Source organism: Lynx canadensis, chromosome D1 (assembly GCF_007474595.2).
Source record: "Lynx canadensis isolate LIC74 chromosome D1, mLynCan4.pri.v2, whole genome shotgun sequence".
In the NCBI taxonomy this organism is placed as follows: domain Eukaryota; kingdom Metazoa; phylum Chordata; class Mammalia; order Carnivora; family Felidae; genus Lynx; species Lynx canadensis.
Window position 1 is genome coordinate 17659359 of NC_044312.2, and position 18002 is coordinate 17677360.

General features: G+C 37.2%; 1 protein-coding gene across 5 annotated transcripts in view; it reads left to right on the plus strand.

The window, feature by feature from the left end:
- Positions 1–18002, plus strand: part of ARHGEF12 (Rho guanine nucleotide exchange factor 12) — a 151041-nt gene that overhangs the window by 54096 nt on the left and 78943 nt on the right. The gene's annotated exons all lie outside the window — the stretch shown is intronic.

Here is an 18002-nt window from a genome sequence, read left to right on the forward strand (position 1 = left end):
GTATAAGCTCAGTGATGAACTAGTTAATTAGAATACAAAATCAGATAAAATACTGTCCTCACCTTCAGATAATTGAAGATCTAGTGAGAGGGACAAGTTAACAGATTATTAACATTATTTCAAAAATCAATTGAAGAAGGTAATTTAATACAAAAGAAAGCAAAAAAAAATGAAAAGGGGAAACAAAGAACATATGCGACAAGCAAATGGCAAGATGGATAGGCTTAAATCTAGACATATCAATAATCACATTAAAGGCAAATTGTGTAAACACCCCAATTAAAGGCAGAGGTGATCAGATTGGATAAAACTGCAAAGCCCACCTATATACAACATACAAGAAACACACCTTAATAAACATAAAGACACATATAGTTTATTTTTTATATTAAATACAGTTTATTGTCAGATTGGTTTCCATACAACACCCAGTGCTCTTCCCAACAGGTGCCCTCCTCAATGCCCATCACCTACTTTCCCCTCTTACATATAGTTTATTTTTATTTTTATTTTTTTATTTTGAGAGAGAGAGAGAGGAGACAGACAGCATGCGAGTGGAAGAGAAGGCAGAGAGAGAGAATCTTTTTTTAAATTTTTTTTCATGTTTATTCATTTCCTGAGAGAGAGAGACAGAGTACGAACAGGGGAGGGGCAGAGAGAGAGAGACAGGGAGACAGAATTGGAAGCAGCCTCCAGGCTCTGAGCTGTCAGCACAGAGCCAGACACAGGGCTCAAACTCACGAACCAGGAGATCAGGACCTGAGCCGAAGTCAGATGCTTAATTGACTGAGCCACCCAGACGCCGAGAGAGACAGAGAGAGGGAGGGAGAGAGAGAGAGAAAAAAATGAATCTTAAGCAGGCTCCATGCTCAGTGTGGAGCCCAACAGGAGGTTTCATCCCACGACTTTGGGATCACGACCCAAGCCGAAATCAAGAGTCAGACGCTCAACCGACTGAGCTACAGAGGTGCCCCAAGACACATACAGTTTAAAAGGATGGAAGCAGATATGCCATGCTAATATTAATCAAAGGAAAGCTATAGTGATACATTAATATCAGATAAAGTTGGGGCGCCTCGGTGGCTCAGTCGGTTAAGCTTCCGACTTCGGCTCAGGTCATGATCTCACGGTCCATGGGTTTGAGCCCCGCGTCAGGCTCTGTGCTGACAGCTCAGAGCCTGGAGCCTGCTTCGGATTCTGTGTCTCCCTCTCTCTCTGCCCCTCCCCTGCTCATACTCTGTCTCTCTCTGTCTCAAAAATAAATAAAAACATTAAAAAAAAATTAAAAAAATCAGATAAAGTAAATTTCAGAGCAAAAATATTAGGGATAAAAAAGTCATTACAGGGGCGCCTGGGTGGCGCAGTTGGTTGAGCGTCCGACTTCAGCCAGGTCACGATCTCGCGGTCCGTGAGTTCGAGCCCCGCGTCAGGCTCTGGGCTGATGGCTCAGAGCCTGGAGCCTGTTTCTGATTCTGTGTCTCCCTCTCTCTCTGCCCCTCCCCCCGTTCATGCTCTGTCTCTCTCTGTCTCAAAAATAAATAAACGTTAAAAAAAAAATTTTTTTTAAAAAGTCATTACATAATAATAAAAGCATCAAGTAAAAAAGAAGAGATAACAGTTCTAAACTTTTATGCACCTAATAACAGAGCTTGAAAGTTCATGAAAGAAAAACTGATATAACTTAAAGGACAAATAGACAAATCCACAATTGTTACCAGTGATTTCAGTATCCCTCAATAATTGAAAGAAGTAGACAGAAAATCAGCAAGGGTATAGATTCCTTAACACCATTGACCAGTTTGATCAAATTGCATTTTATAGAACATTCTAGCCAATGACATAGTACACTTTTTTTTTTTTTTTTCCCTTTTGGGCAAGTACACATGGAACATTTGCTAAGATAGATCATTATTATGGGCCACAAAGTAAGTTTCAGCAAATTAAAAGGATTCAAATCCTATAAAGTATGCTTTCTGACCACAGTGGAATTAAATTAGAAATCAATAAAAGAAAGATCTCTGGAAAATCCCCAAATATTTGGAAAGTAAACAACACACTTTTAAATTACCTATGGGTCAAAGAAGAAATCAGAAGGGAAATGGGGGCAACTGGGTGGCTCAGTCCGTTAAGCATCCAACTCTTGATTTTGGTTCAGGTCACAATCTCATGATTTGTGAGATTGAGCCCTGCGTTGGGCTCTGCGCTGACAGCATGGAGCCTTCTTGGGATACTCTCTCCCTCTCTCTCTGTTCCTCCTCTGTTTGCTTGCTGTCTCTCAAATAAATAAGCTTAAAAAAAGGGGGGAAATAGGAAATTATTTTTTGCTAAATGAAAAAAAACCCCACAATTTATCAGAATTTGCAGGATGCCACTAAACCATTACTTTAAAAAGCATTAAACACCTATTAGAAAAGAAGAAAAGTCTAAAGTTGACTTCTTTTGTAAGAAACTAAAATAAGAAGAGAACATTAAAAACAAAGTAAGCAGAAGCACATTAGGGAGGGCACTTGTTGAGAAGAGCACTGGGTGTTGTATATAAGTGATAAATCACTAAATTCTATTCCTGAAATCATTACTACACTATATGTTAACTAATTTGGATGTAAATTAAAAACAAAAAGAAAAATAAGCCAAAGTAAGAAGGAAAGAAATAATAAAGATCAGAGTAGGAGTCAATGAAGTAGAAACAGAAAAACAGTAGAGAAAATCAGTGAAAGCAAAAGCTGTTTCTTTTGAGAATATCAATAAAATTGTTAAACCTCTAGCCAGGCTGATGAAGAATAAAAGAGGGAAGACAAACATTACCATTCTCAGGAATAAAAGAGGTGACATCACTACAGGTTCTACAGATATTAAAAGGATAATAAGGAGTGGGGGCGCCTGGGTGGCTCAGTCGGTTGAGTGTGTGACTCTTGATTTTGGCTCAGGTCATGATCCCAGAGTCATGAAATCAAGCCCCTCAACAGGCTCTGTGCTGAGCGTGGAGCCTCCTTAAGACTCTCTCCCCCTCTCGCATGCTCACTTGCTCTCTAAAAAAAAAAAAAAAAAAAAGGATATAAGGGAATATTATGAATACTTTTATGTCAGTAAGTTTAACAACTTAGATGAAATATGGTTTGGGATTTTAAAAAGTCTACCAATATACAAACATATGTAAGGTATAACTATGTATTATATATGCATACATATATATGAACATATAAAATACATACATGTGTATGTGTGCAGATATACACACAGTTGTATGTATATACACACATGTATACACATTTACACACATATATATAAACATATAAAATGAACAATATATTATAACCGAGTGGAGTTTATCCTCTGAGTACAGAGTAGATGGAAGCTAATTTTCTCATTGTCACATAAGGGAGTCAAGCAAGGAGGGAAGATCAATGAACCTTGTACTGGATTAGAATTATAGACATCAGTATGAACTCATGTTTAGCTTAATATATACATCAAGATGGATAGATACTGAGGCAAGTTTTGATTTTCTAGTTCTGTCTGCTGAGGAAGCATAGAAATAACAGGAAGCACACCTAGAACCCAGATCTTGGTTTCTAACTACCAATCCCCAGTAAATAGCTCATTGGAGAAATGGTTGATTCCAAGGCTGGATTAGGGGAAATAAAAGAGGAGTCTAGAGCACCTTATAGTGCCAGAAGCAAGGAAATGCTCCAAAAAACAAAAGGCTGAGCTTAGATGACTCAGTTGAGTCTGTTCAGCTCAGGTCATGATCTCATGGTTCGTGACTTCGAGCCCCACATCGGGTGCTGTGCTGACAGCTTGGAGCCTGCTTGGGATTCTGTCTCCCTCTCTCTCTCTCTGCTCCTTCCCCACTCGCCGTGTCTCTGTCTCTCTTTCAAAAACAAATAAACATTAAAAAAAAAAAAAAAAAGCTGGGGACATGTCAAAAGGAAACAGGTACCGACCTGAAATACTTGTGAATGGCTTAAGTTGAAACCGTTTGAGCAGGAAAATAAGTAATGTATTGGATTAGAATTCCAAGTATAAAATAATACATATGAGTTCAGTATTGACATAAATGATTGCATAAATAAGAAAACAGAAATACTCCTTACGGAAGAATTCCAAATAGCATGTGTACATTCTCCTTTATCCAGGAGATGGAGCTTAATCTTCCTAACCCCTAGTATTGATTGGATTTAGTGACCTGCTTTTAAAGAATAGAGTATGAAAAGTGCAAAAATGTAACTTTACAGGGAGAAGTCTGGTAAACCCTACGTTGACCAAATGATCACGGTTAACATGATTACATGATTACAAGGGACAAGTCCAGTTGTACACCCCCTGATGTGTGATAAGAAGGGAACTTCACTTCTGTGGTATCCCAGAAATAGACCTACATCTATACGGACAACTGATTTTTATTTTTATTTTGTTATTTTTTTAAAATTTTCTTTTAACGTTTATTTATTTTTGAGACAGAGACAGAGCATGAACAGGGGAGGGTCAGAGAGAGAGGGAGACACAGAATCTGAAACAGGCTCCAGGCTCTGAGCTGTCAGCACAAAGCCCGATGCGGGGCTCAAACTCATGGACTGCGAAATCATGACCTGAGCCGAAGTCGGCCGCTTTACCGACTGAGCCACCCAGGCGCCCCGGGACAACTGATTTTTAACAAAAGTGCAAAGGCGATTTAGTGGAGAAAGGATGGTCTTTTCAACAATTGATGCTGGAACAGTGGGATATTCATATATACAAAAAGTAAATTTTTATCCATACCTCACACCTTATACCAAGATTATTGCAAAATATGTCAAAAGACCTGAAAGTAAACTGGAAAGTTCTCAAACTTCTACAAGCAAATATAGGAGAAAATGTCTGTGACTTTGAGTTAGTCAAAGACTTCTTAGATATGACACCCAAAGCATGTGCAGTGATCCTGTTTCTAAATGAGGTCATATATTCACAGGTACTAGGGATCAGGACTTCAGTGTTTTGGTTTTTTAATAATTTTTTAAAGTTTATTCATTTTTGAGAGAGACAGGAGGTGAGCAGGGGAGGGGCAGAGAGACACAGGGAGACAGACACACAATCCAAAGCAGGCTCCAGGCTCAGCTGTCAGCACAGAGCCCGATACAGGGCTCAAACCCATGAACTGTGAGATGATCTGAGCCAAAGTCGGACACTTAATCTACTGAGCCACCCGAGTGCGCCTTCAGTGTACCTTTGTGGGGAGATACAATTCAACCTATAACAAGTGTGGTAGTGCCCAGTTTAGGGGTTGCTTTCATGTTTAATGCAGGGGAACTGATAATCTCTGTATGCACTTCTGTGCAGTTCCCACACTGCATAAGTAATGCATCTTCCTCGTCTATGTTTACTTGTTTTTCAAATGTAACTCTGGTATTATAATTAGAAAATATAAATACAGCTTTTTGGTATTTATTCAGTTTGTGGCTTTTATATGGTTCCTCTGTTTTGTTTTCATTTTTAACAGAAAGAATCTCCTTCGTCTATTAGAAAAATTTTGTCAACTTGAACACCAATGTAATGTTACTCTGGCCCTTTGTCTTACAAGGTCTGTTCCCAAAATGTCTCCTTTATTAGCTTCTTGCTGCTGTGTCTTTCCATAAGGGTTAGGCATGAGTCCACGGGATTGAGCTAAAGGAATAGTGTGTCCTCTCTTTTCTCTTTACCTGGCACACACACAAACTCCTCTTCAAGTCCAAACTCCCATGCGGATTCTTTACTATAGATAAATTCATCCTAAGGAAGAAATCAAGAGGGAGTGCCTAATTTGAGTTACAAGGTTATTTGTTACAACAATGCCTGTTATACTGAAAAAAATGGGCCTAGTCCAAATATTTACAAAAGATAATTGGTTAAATTGAATAGCCTATCTCAAAGCACTCTGTAGCTATCAGGAATTATTTATTTAGAGATCTCTTTCTCAAATCTTTATCTTACTTGGAAGCTCAGAATATAAAATAAATAAAAGCTAAGCAGCTCTGATGTGCAGGGAACCTAAAACTCCCTCCCATCTACCCACTTGTGCTCTCTGAGGGACGTCTTTTGAACCCTTAAGGTTGTGTGCAGCACAATTTAAAATCAGTGCTGTAGTGAAATATTTAATGATGTAAAATTATGTCAATGTTTCATTAGTTAAAAAGTCTACCAAACAGTATGTCCTATATGCTGTAATTGTTACAAAAAGAAACTTTTAAACTGTAGCTATACTATATACAAATAGAGAAGTCTGTATTTTTAGTAAAGTTGGGGGAAGTATTCATAAAAATACTGGGTATTGAACTCTTGGGTGATTTTTATTTTCTATTTTGTCTTTTTAATTTTTAAAGCTTTTGTGCATATATTTTTTGGGGAATAAAGAGGATATTTCTTCATGTTGAAAAGTAGAAAACTATTGCTTTCTAGGAAACTTTACACTTTTGGAAAGATAACAGTCTAATTCTTCAGTCCCTTGAGAGAGAGGAGTTCTCTTGAAAATGTTAGAAAAATACTATTGGTAACATAGATCTATTTAGAAATTAATGTCAGTAGTCTTACCTGTTGAAAGTGTGTTAGGATAAGTCACATTTTTAGTATCTAAAGAAGAAAATAGAACTAAATGTCAGTAAATTAAAAATGATTCCCAGATCTGGAGTGATGTAAGAACCATGTCAAAATATTTAAAACACACTTTCCCTCCAACTTTCCAAATTCAGTGTTGTGGTGAGCCATGTTACTGATAAGACTGTATACCCTCTACTCTAACTCCATAGTTTTGGGCCAAGAAAAACTCTTGTAGAAGAAGATGTGAGATAGCCTGCATATAACTAATTTTCTCACCTTTCCCTCTCAGAATCAGAGGTCTTTTTTTCCTTTGTGCCGGTTTGAAAGTTTGGGGTATTCAGATTTGTCATAGAAAATGTGGTTTCTTGATAGACTAAGTGGATGGCTAAGGGGAATTGAAGAATTGGTAATATTTGATGCCAGAACCAAAGCATTTATGAAGAGAAGTCTCTAGTTAAAAACCAAAAATTGCATTATAACATTCATTGTATACATAGCTGGTAAAAGTGTTTTTAATGAAAAAAAATTTCCTTAGAAGAAAATAAGACATTTTTATGAAGGTGGGATGTGTGTTATATAGAAGATTTAATTGTAATGATATTGGCTATGATCAGTTTTTTTAGTAGTCTTATCTTTACTGATATTTTATATTCATATATCCTGTAAGTTTTATTTATTTATGGAATTATTTCACCAACTAAGGAGTGTGACATATAAATGTAATGATATGTAATCAAAATGCTTACTCATAATGCATTTCTTAAATAATTGTAACAATTATAAGTAGAAAGCATGGAACGTCCTTAATCCTTATCCTCTTAGAGTTCTTCCTGCAAAGTATATGAGGTTTTTATTTCTTTGTAAGAAATAGGTCTATGTTGGTTTGGTTCAAAGAAATTGTGCACATTTTTAGAGCATATGGGTGCTAAGTTTATACTTTTCTCATTCCCTGTGTTTCCTTGTGCTGTGACTTTTGGGGGGTAAATCCTTGTTTATTCAGCTTTGTGGTATAGATATGATATGAATTAGCTTTCTTTGTAGTCAAGGAATGAGTGCATACCAAGTACAATAGCTGAAGGTACGCAGAGATCATGACTAATACTCTGTGATTTGGGTGTCAGTGTAAATCCTGACTGGTTTTCCTTCTCCTAAAAGATTCCTATTATACTTGTGTTGGCACTTGCTAAGAAATGTTTAGGAAAATTTAAGAGAAATCTATTATAATTTGCTTTTTTGTTGAATTGGTATTCCTTGCTACAAACTGCTGTTTTTATGGATGTTTCAGACTTTTTCTTTAATAAAAATGGCCAACTGCAAATATGTCATATATGTGCTTTAAAGTGATACAGAAGAATTTGTATTTTGAGTGGAACTTTTTTATATACTAGACAATATGTTATTTGACATATTATTTTATATTTTAATTTTACATTTTCATAAAATTCTCCAGTTCACATTGATGGTGGAGTTTGTCTCAATGATACCTCAATATAAAAGGTAAAAGCTAAGACTTTCTGCTTTTTCAGAAGTACAATTGTGACCTTTGGCAAATCTACACAAAGCAGTTTGTCCTAACAAATTTTGCACAGTTCTCTCTTCAGTTTACAAAATTTGAACATTCAATCTTAATGTATTTTATGTAAAATCTTGTTCGGAAACATGCCTATCCTAGATTAAGAGGACATTTTTTTCCTCTTATTTTTATTATGCTCACAAACATATTCTGATTCTTTTTTTTTAATTATTTTTTTAAATGTTTTTATTTATTTTTGAGACAGAGAGAGACAGAGCATGCATGAGCAGGGGAGGGGCAGAGAGAGAGGGAGACACAGAATCCGAAGCAGGCTCCAGGTTCTGAGCTGTCAGCACAGAGCCTCACGCGAGGCTCAAACCCACAGACCATGAGATCGTGACCTGAGCTGAAGTCGGATGCTTAACCGACTGAGCCACCCAGGCGCCCCAAACATATTCTGATTCTTGAAGTGTGTCTGCATTGCTATGAACTGTCCTCTTCGAACTGCTTTTGCTGCATGTCAGTTGTCTTTTTTTTAATTTTAATTTTTAATATTTATTTATTTATTTTTGAGAGAGAGAGAGAGAGAGAGAGAGAGAATATCCCAAGCAGGCTCTGTGCCTTCAGCACAGAGCCCAGTGCAGGGCTTGAACCCATGAACTGCGAGATCATGACCTGAGACGACACTGGGAGTCTGACACTTAACCGGCGGAGGCACCCAGGTGCCCATTTTCAGTTGTGTTTAGGCATTTTTTTTATTTCTTAGATTTCTCTGATATCCCTGTGATTGTTCAGTAGCATGTTGTTTATTTCCACATTTTTGTGGTTTTTCCAGTTTTCTTTTTTTTTTTTTAATTTATTTTTTTTTTCAACGTTTATTTTTGGGACAGAGAGAGACAGAGCATGAACGGGGGAGGGGCAGAGAGAGAGGGAGACACAGAATCGGAAACAGGCTCCAGGCTCCGAGCCATCAGCCCAGAGCCTGACGTGGGGCTCGAACTCCCGGACCGCGAGATCGTGACCTGGCTGAAGTCGGACGCTTAACCGACTGCGCCGCCCAGGCGCCCCCCCAGTTTTCTTCTTAAAATTGATTTCTAGTTTCATACATACCATTGTGGTCAGACTAGGTGCTTGATAGGATTTCAGTCTTCTTTAATTTATTGAGACTTGTTTTGTGGCTTAACATGTGATCTGTCCTGGAAAATATTCCATGTGCACTTGAGAAGAATGTGTATTCTGTTGCTTTTGGATAGAATGCTCCATATATATCTGTTAAGGACATCTGGTCTAATGTGTTGTTTTAGTTCAGTTTTTTCTTATTGATTTTCTGTGTGGATGATTCATCTATTGATGCCTACTATTATTGTATTGTTATCAGTTTATTCCTCTAGGTCCATTAATATTTATTTATTATGGTACTCCTATTGTGGGTGATATTTATTTAAAAACGTTATATCTTCTTGCTGGATTGACCTCTTTATCATTATGTAATGCCTTTCTTTTTATTAAAGTCTTTGTTTTAAAGTTTATTTTGTCTAGTAAAAGCATAGCTACATCAGCTTTCTTTTCAGTTCATACTTGCATGGACTATCTTTTTCCCTACCTTTAATTTCAGTTTCTGTGTTACTTCTGAAATTAGTCTCTTTTAGGCACCATATATAGGAGTCTTTTTTTTTTAATCCATTCAACTATAATGTACGTTTTGGTTGGAGAATTTAGTCCATTTACATTTATAAAGTAATTATTGGTAGGTATGTACTTATTGCCATTTTGTTAATTGTTTTCTGGCTGTCTTTGTAGTTCCTCTCTGTTCCTCTCTTCTTTCTCTCTCCCCTGTGGTTTGATAACCTTCTTTCGTTTATGTACAGGTTTTTCTTCATTTTTTTGTGTGTATTTACTATAAGTTTTTGCTCTGTGGTTACTGTAAAGTTCACAAATAGCATCTTTATTTATATAATAGTCTGTTTTAAGTTGATGGCAACTTAAATTTGAACACATTCCAAAACTACATTTTTATCCCCCCCACATTTTGTTTTTGATGTCATATTTCATAGGTTTTTATTTTAGGTGTCCCTTAACTCATTATTGTAGTTCTAGATATTTTTATTACTTTTGTCTTTTGGCCTTCATACTAGCTTTATAAGTGATTAATTCACCACCTTTACTGTATATATTACCTTTCCCAGTGAGATTTTTTTACTTTCATGTGTTTTCTTGTCATTAATTAGTGTTATTGTTTTTCACCTTAAAGAAGTTCTTTTAACTTTTTTTTTTTTTTTTTTTTTTTTTTTTTTGGTAAGGATAGTTTAGTGGTGATGAACTCCTTTAGCTTTTGCTTATCTGAAAAATTCTTAGTTCTTCTGTTTTGAATGATAACCTTGCCAGGTAGAGTATCCTCCTCCCACTCCCCCACCCCCAGGTTGGGTTTTCTTGGTTGGAAGTTTTTTTCTTTTAGTACTTTAAATATGTCATGTCATTCCCTTCTGGCCTGCAAATTTTCTGCTGAAAATTCTGCTGATAGCCTTACCGGTTTCCTTTGTACATAACAAATTGTTTCTCTCTTGCTGCTTTTAAGGTTCTCTCTTTATCTTTATTTTTATTTATTTATGTTTTTGAGAGTGAAGAACAAAAGAGGGGGGAAGGGCAAAGGGAGAGGGAGAGCCTCTCTCCCTCTAGTGTGGAGCCTGCTGTGGGGCTTGATCTCCAACTGTGAGATCATGACCTGAGCTGAAATCAAGAGTCGGATGCTTGATCGACAGAGCCACCCATGCACCCGGCTCTTTATCTTTAACTTCTGTTGTTTTAATTGTAATATTGCTTTGTGTGGATTTCTTTGGGTTTGTTTTGTTTAGAACTCTGGGCTTCTTGGACCTGGATGTCTGTTTCCTACCCCAGATTAAGGAAGTTTTCAGCCATTATTTCTTCAAATAAGTTTTCTGCTCCTTTGCCTCTCGCTTTTCCTTCTGGGACTCCTATAGTGGGGGTGTTATTATGCTTGATGTTATCCCATCTGCCCTTTCACGTATCTTCATTTCCTAAAGTTTCATTTTCTCTCTTGTTTTTCTTCGCTGCTCTGTTTGGGTGGGTTCTGTTGCTTTGTGTTCTAGCTCACAGATTGTTCTTCTGCTTCATCCAGGGTGCTGTTGAACCCCTCCAGTGTATTTTTTTGTTCAGTTCTTGCATTCTTCAGCTCTGTGACTTTTTTTTGGTACCTCCTTTTATTTTCTTTCTCTTTGTTGATGTTCTCACTGTGTTCATCTTTTCTTCTCCCAAGTTTCGTGACCATCTTTATGACCATTACTTTGAACTCTTTATCAGGTAGATTACGTATCTGTGTTTCATAAAGATCTTTTTCTGAAGTTTTTGTCTTGTACTTTTGTTTGCAACCCATTCCTGTCTCCTTGTTTTGCCTGAGTTTCTGAGTTCGTTTCTATATATTAGGCAAAACGGCTACATCTCCTAGTATTGATGGAGTGGCCTTCTGTAGGAGATGACCCGGAGGCCCAGAAGTGCATTCCCCTTGGTCACCAGAGCCAGGCTCTCAAAGGGCATCCCCTGTGTGTTCTGTACATGCCTGCTGGTTGTGGTGGAGCTATGGCTATGGCATTGGAGGTGGTGAAGGAGATGTTTGCCTGGCTGTGGCATGGTTGGGCACTGAAGAGGGGGTACCAACCTCCACTAGCAGGCTAGAGGGAGATTATAAAAACGGTGCCCGCCAGTACCAGCCTTAGCACAATAGAATGTGATCACAAAAATGGCACCTGCCAACACTCTGTTCTTGGAGAGAGAACCATCAGGTGCCTTCTTCTCTGGAAGTTGCTTTAAGATGAGTAATTCGGTCTCCTTTACATGTGGTCTAGGAACTTTTCAAACTGCTGCTTTTGTGCTAGGTCTCGAGGTGAGTGAGTCTGTCTGCAAGACCTTTAAGAGTGTTTTAATTTTTTTTTAATTACCTACATTTCTATGGTTCTCCTGGATGTAATCTTAGTTGATACAAAGTTCTGAGGGCTTGTCTTTCTGGTGCAGGGCCCACAGGTTGGGGTGCCTGATGTGGGGCACAAACCCCTCACCCTTCTGGAAAAAGTTCCATATTTTTTGAGGTCCCTCCCAATTGTGGGTCATTGCTCCTGGGGTGGCATTTTGGCAAGAGCATGTCTGTCTCTGCCTCCCTTACCTGTCTCAGTGTGGCCCTTTTATCTTTTGTTGTAGAGGCACTGTTCATCTAGTTTTCACAGAACTTTTTCGGAGGAAATTCTTCCATTTTAGCTGTTGAATTTTGTGTCCATGGGAGGAGGTGAGTTTAGGATCTTCAGGCACTGCCGTCTTGAACCACTTCTCCAAACAAATTCTGAAATAGGGAATCGTGAAACAAGATTGAGATTTTAATCTCTATCAAATGAAAATTATGTATCGTCATTATTTTAGAAATCATGAGATTATTCTGTTGAGTCCAGTTTATTGCTTATATAAGCCCAGATCCATATAATCATGGATTTGATGGTTTGACTGATGTTGAATGGGATGCAAATAACTAAGTAGTTTGAGGTTCTCATACTTTTTTCTGGCAGTTCTCTTTGTTTTTTGAAGTGAGTAATTTGAAGTCTAAAAAGACACTGTATAAGTTAATGGTGATACTCATGATTTCAAAGGAAAGTTATTTAGAAACCTTACAGGAAATATTTGCAAAAGTGATACTATTCCAGATTATCAATGAGTAAATGAGAGCCTGTAATAAATAAGCTGTTACATTAATTGTGAACTACTTTTCTCAGTTCTGAAACAACCAGTGTCCAGCTTACAATATCTGACAGAGGCAATTAAGATAATTCAGAATTTACTGTTTGATTTGTCAAAGTACATCCAGGAAAGAAGAGCCACTTACTGAGGGTCGTCATGTGTTTCAAGTTCTTCAGTAACAGTGACAGTATACCAAACCATATTTAAGAAGTTAGCTTGAGATCTTACATTACATTTCAGTGAATTGTTTTTGGATTTTACACCAGAACTGAGCTCCTTGGTCCTTGTCATTTTGTGGTTTTGTATTGCAAGGTCCAGGGGTTTAAAACTAATAACACCATGAAAAATTCTCCATGAGTCATCCTGTCAGCTGTAGCTTCTGTCTGAGTCTTTCTGATGTAACTAATGTTTTATTGCCAGCTCAGCTAACAACTTTTCATGCTTTGGATCTATATCCTAATAAAAAGGTACAATGGTAGGTCATTTTCAGACTTTTATTTTTTTGTTCTTTCCACAATTTTTAGTTCTTTTAGTGACTTTCAGCCAGGCCAGTTATAAATTGTAGGTGGTGACAGGACCTACGACTGGTGTTTTTTTGAAGGGGGAGGAGTGGTAGTGGTCATTACTACTTTTGGTTCTATGAATCTGACTGTCCAGAGATCTAAAGCTCGAATTAACAGTTTAGCTAAAGTCAGCAGTATGTTCTAAATCCCTATACTTATGGGTACTTATGGGTACAGATGCCCTTTTAGCTGTTTTGTTTGTTATTTTGTGAAAAATGATGTAATAGTAGAGCTAGCTGGTTCATATTCACGTTGGAGTAATTTCAAATTTAAGTGTTGTACTTTAGGCTATTGAAATTATTTTGTAGAAACAGAGAAGTAAAAAACCTAATTTATATCCAGGATACGGGATGCCTTAATCATTTTTATATTTTAAAGGAGATGTGGAAATAATGCACTCTCTTGCTAAGAAGTGACAGGTATGGTCAGCACAATTTCACAGCCTTAAAAAAAAAATCACTGACCCTACTTGCCATGAAAATTAAAAGTTTTGGTTGTAACCTGATCTTTTCTTTTACCCTGCAGCATCTGGGAAGTTTGTTAACTTGAGTATTGACGTTAATTTTATATAATATGGCTTGGCACATTAAACCTATGGTTTCATCATTGGCTTTGGATTTTGCATTTCTGTGGATTTTGCTGAACTGAAAGCCTATTTGAATATTGTTAGTCTTTAAGTTTATTTTTCTCCTCTACTTAATTTGTAGTTATGTCTCTAAAGTTCAGATTTTATTTGCATTTTAACTAATAGCTAATAATCATTAAGTGGTTATTCTGTGCTAGGCAGTGCTTCTCATTTAATGTTCCTCATTTTCTAATCTAATCCTCAAAACAAATTTGTAAGGTAGGTAGTAGTATTATCATTATTTTACAGATGATTGTTAAGAGAGGTTAAGCAACTTGCCCAAGTGCAAGCGCCTTTTCAAACTAGAATGTGAACCTTGTTCTTTGTTTTCTGAGACATCCCTGTTCCTGAGGCCTTGAGATCACACGTGATTTTCATTGCCTGTAACTGTATTGGAACACTGTATTTTTTGCATTGATATTTGCCATCATTTTATGAGGATTGAGCCTTAGAAATATCTTAGCTGTAACCTATTTTGCAGAGTTCTTTGTCTAGAAACTCTCCTCACTGGCATGAATTCCAATAAACTAGTGCTATATGTCGTGGATTCCAAGGTACACAGGCTTTTCACCCTGCATTTTAACATTGCTAAAGTCAGGATGTATCTTACAATGGAATTTTTTTGGAATTCTAAATTTAGTAGCTAACATTGTTTGCTAATGAAAACTTGACCACAATCCAACAATGTAGGTAAAATATCCTTAACTTTATTCTCCCCATTTCAATCATCCCTTATTAAGAACCATCCAGAGTCCTAAATTCTTCATCATTACTAACCCCAAGAAAAAAATATCTACCTTGAAGGAGAGAGAGGGTAGGAATTAAGGTTTGAGTGTGATAATCTCTATTTTTTCTTTTGGGACATTTCTCATAGGAACAGTGTCAAAGGCTAGCTCTTTTCTCACAAAAATCAAAAAAGGAAAAATGACTTCTTATAGGCTCTTCATTATAAGCAAATATGTGAAAACACAAAGTTTGGCGGCCCTTTCCAATTCTTTTTTCATCTACAACAAATTCTGTTTAACAAAGTTAAAGGAATATCCCAGTTAGAAAATTATGTATGTGTGTATATATATTATATACTTAAATATGTGTATGTATATATGTATAGTTAACCTGGCTATAATTAGAAGTTTTACTAGAATAAATATTTAGTTAGGGTTTATTTAATTATCAAATCATAACTCCCTTTATACTGTAATAACACATGGGTGGAGTGTGAAAATAAAAACTTTGGAGAGGCCTCTATGTGTTGCTACCTGGGGCTTTAATATTAGAGCTCAGAACTTGTAAGAAAGGCATCCCGGACACTTGGGTGACCCAGTCGGTTAACCATCCTTCTCTTGATCTTGGCTCAGGTCATTATCTCACAGGTTCGTAAGTTTGAGCCCTGCATTGGGCTCCTCGCACTGACAGTGCAGAGCCTGCTTGGGATTATCTCTCTCTCCTTCTCTCTCTGCCCCTCCTGCACATGCTCTCTCTCTCAAAATAAATGAATAAACTTTAAAAAACTGGCATCCTGGGGCACCTGGGTGGTTCAGTAGGTTAAGTGTCCGACTTCAGCTCAGGTCATGGTCTCATGGTCCATTGGTTCCAGCCCCACTTTGGGCTCTGTGCTGACAGCTTGGAGCCTGGAGCCTGCTTTGGATTCTGCATCTCCCTCTCTCTCTGCCTGTCCCCCAGTTGTGCTCTGTCTGTCTCTCTCTCTCTCTTTCTCTCTCAAAAATAAATAAACGTTAAAAAAAAAAAAGAAAGAAAGGCATCCCGAAGTCAAGTGAGTCAATGTAATTATAAGCTTGAGGCCCTTGGTTAGGATTTGTGGTGTATGAGTGTGCTTGCTATATAGGTTATCAAAAGTAAGGGCATCTAGTTGCCTTATCCCAGTGGCTCAAATTTTGACAACACTTTCCTTTTTATTTATTTATTTATTTTTTTAAGTTTATTTATTTGTTTTGAGAAAGAGAGCACATGCACAATTGGGGGTGGGGGGGGGAGAGAGAGAGAGAGAGAGAGAGAGAGAGAGAGAGAGAGAATCCTAAGGAGGCTCTGCACTGTCAGCACAGAGCCTGATGTGTGGCTCAAACTTATGAACTGAGTCATGACCTGAGCTGAAATCAAGAGTCAGAAACTTAACCACCGGAGCCACCCAGGCACCCCAGTTTCCTTTTTAAATTATGGTTCTCCATATTAGTACTTGGACTTTGTCTTACATCTGGAAGAATACATACACGTGTATGTAAATAAGCACAAACATGTTCATTGTTGGCTAAATGCCCAAGTCATCAATATGGTGTTTTCAAAAGCCAGGTACAGTTTGATTAAGTACATTAATATAATGACTTCATTCAACTATAGCTCTTTTACATAAATATCGAACTAGAGGAGATTGTCAGTTTTATGCTTGGGTTACAGAATGGACAAGGACTTGAAAATAGAGGATTTTGTGCGGAACCGTTTCATCAGCCTGGTGTCGGGCTAACTGCAATTTAGTGATTAGAGAAAAATTATTGTGATTTAAAAATTTTTGTTCTTCATCTGTGCTTTAAGAATTAGTAAGTAGATTGTGGTAAGCAAATTTTCCTGTACAGTAGTCCTTGTTCATCTTTTCATTCCATTTTTATCTTCTTTCCCCTCCTCTTCCATTCCCTCGTAAGAGAAAACCGCTCAGGAAGCTGGTTTTCAATCAGTAGTCTGGGAACTTCCGGGATTCTTTACCAGAATCTCCCTGGATGTTGCAGTCAGCCCCTGACGCAAGCGGCCATTGTTTTGGGGTAGGAGTTTCTGTAATGGCTATCAGGAAGAGTGGCTGAGGTTGCTAACTGCAGGTATTATCCTTTGCAGAAACTCAGCTGGGAATTCTTTCCTGCCAACTTTTATATTTGTTTCCGAATTAAAAAACATTCCCACCTCCCCACTTCCCCAACAAGTAGGGATGGACTTCTTAGGAACTATTTCTAAAAGTTTGATAATCGTTTGTAATTGGTACATTCAGTAGAGCAATGTGCTCTTTACCCCAGAACCCCTTTTCCCTGACTTTGTTGTGAGTTAACATGCACTTATCACGGAAGTTTTTAGATTCTTTGTCTTTTTCTTTGGATCAATTTTGGCTTATGTAGGAGTTAAAGAAAATTGTAATTAAACTTTTATGTTAGAGGGTTTTTTCTTTTTTTAACTAAACTATCTCCATGACAAAAGTCATTCGAATGTCATTGTTTTGTTTTTTTTCTTACTGTGTTTACTAATAACCTTTTTTAAAGAAACATTTTATGGCTGTTCTTAAGAAAGCCTGTTTTTATTACGCAGGCTAAATAATCTTTACATAAAATGCCATAGGTTGAGGTGATTTCTGAAAGGACAGACCTGAAAAGGAGAATGGGAAGAAATTTGGGAACACTTAGAGACTTAGTGTTTATATGTAACATCAAATTCTTATCAGGAAGCCCCAGTAATGTTTCTTTAAAAAAGACAACCAGGAGGAAATGCAGTATTCTTTATAGCTTATAGAACTGCAAGAAGAAAAGATGTAACCTTTGTTTTCTACTTGTGGAACATATTCTTAATAACTGATAATCCTGCGATGGTATTTTCTCTAGATTTCTGTTCTAAATGCCAAACGTAAATAAACAAGAATTGTGATTTGATTATGATCAAAGGGTAGTAGATGCAGATGAACAGAGCAGTAATCAGCACCCAGATATCTTGTGGGGGTTGGGGAGGGGGTGACGGAAGGGAGGAAACTTTCTCTGCCAGGGAAACGAGGTAGAATATTTTAACGGTAAGATATTTCTCTTTACCTCAGTCTTTTTAACCTGTAAAATGGAAATAATAATAATAATATGTACATGTATATATAAGTATATAAGGATTAAATGAGATAGTACATGTTAACAGTTTAGAATAGTGCTGAGCACTTAATATTTAGATTTTAGTGACAGCTCCTAGCACCTGAAATTTAAGATTTAACAAAGGAGTTAAGGTATTAAAAAAATAGAATCTAGCTTTTTTGTCAGCCTGT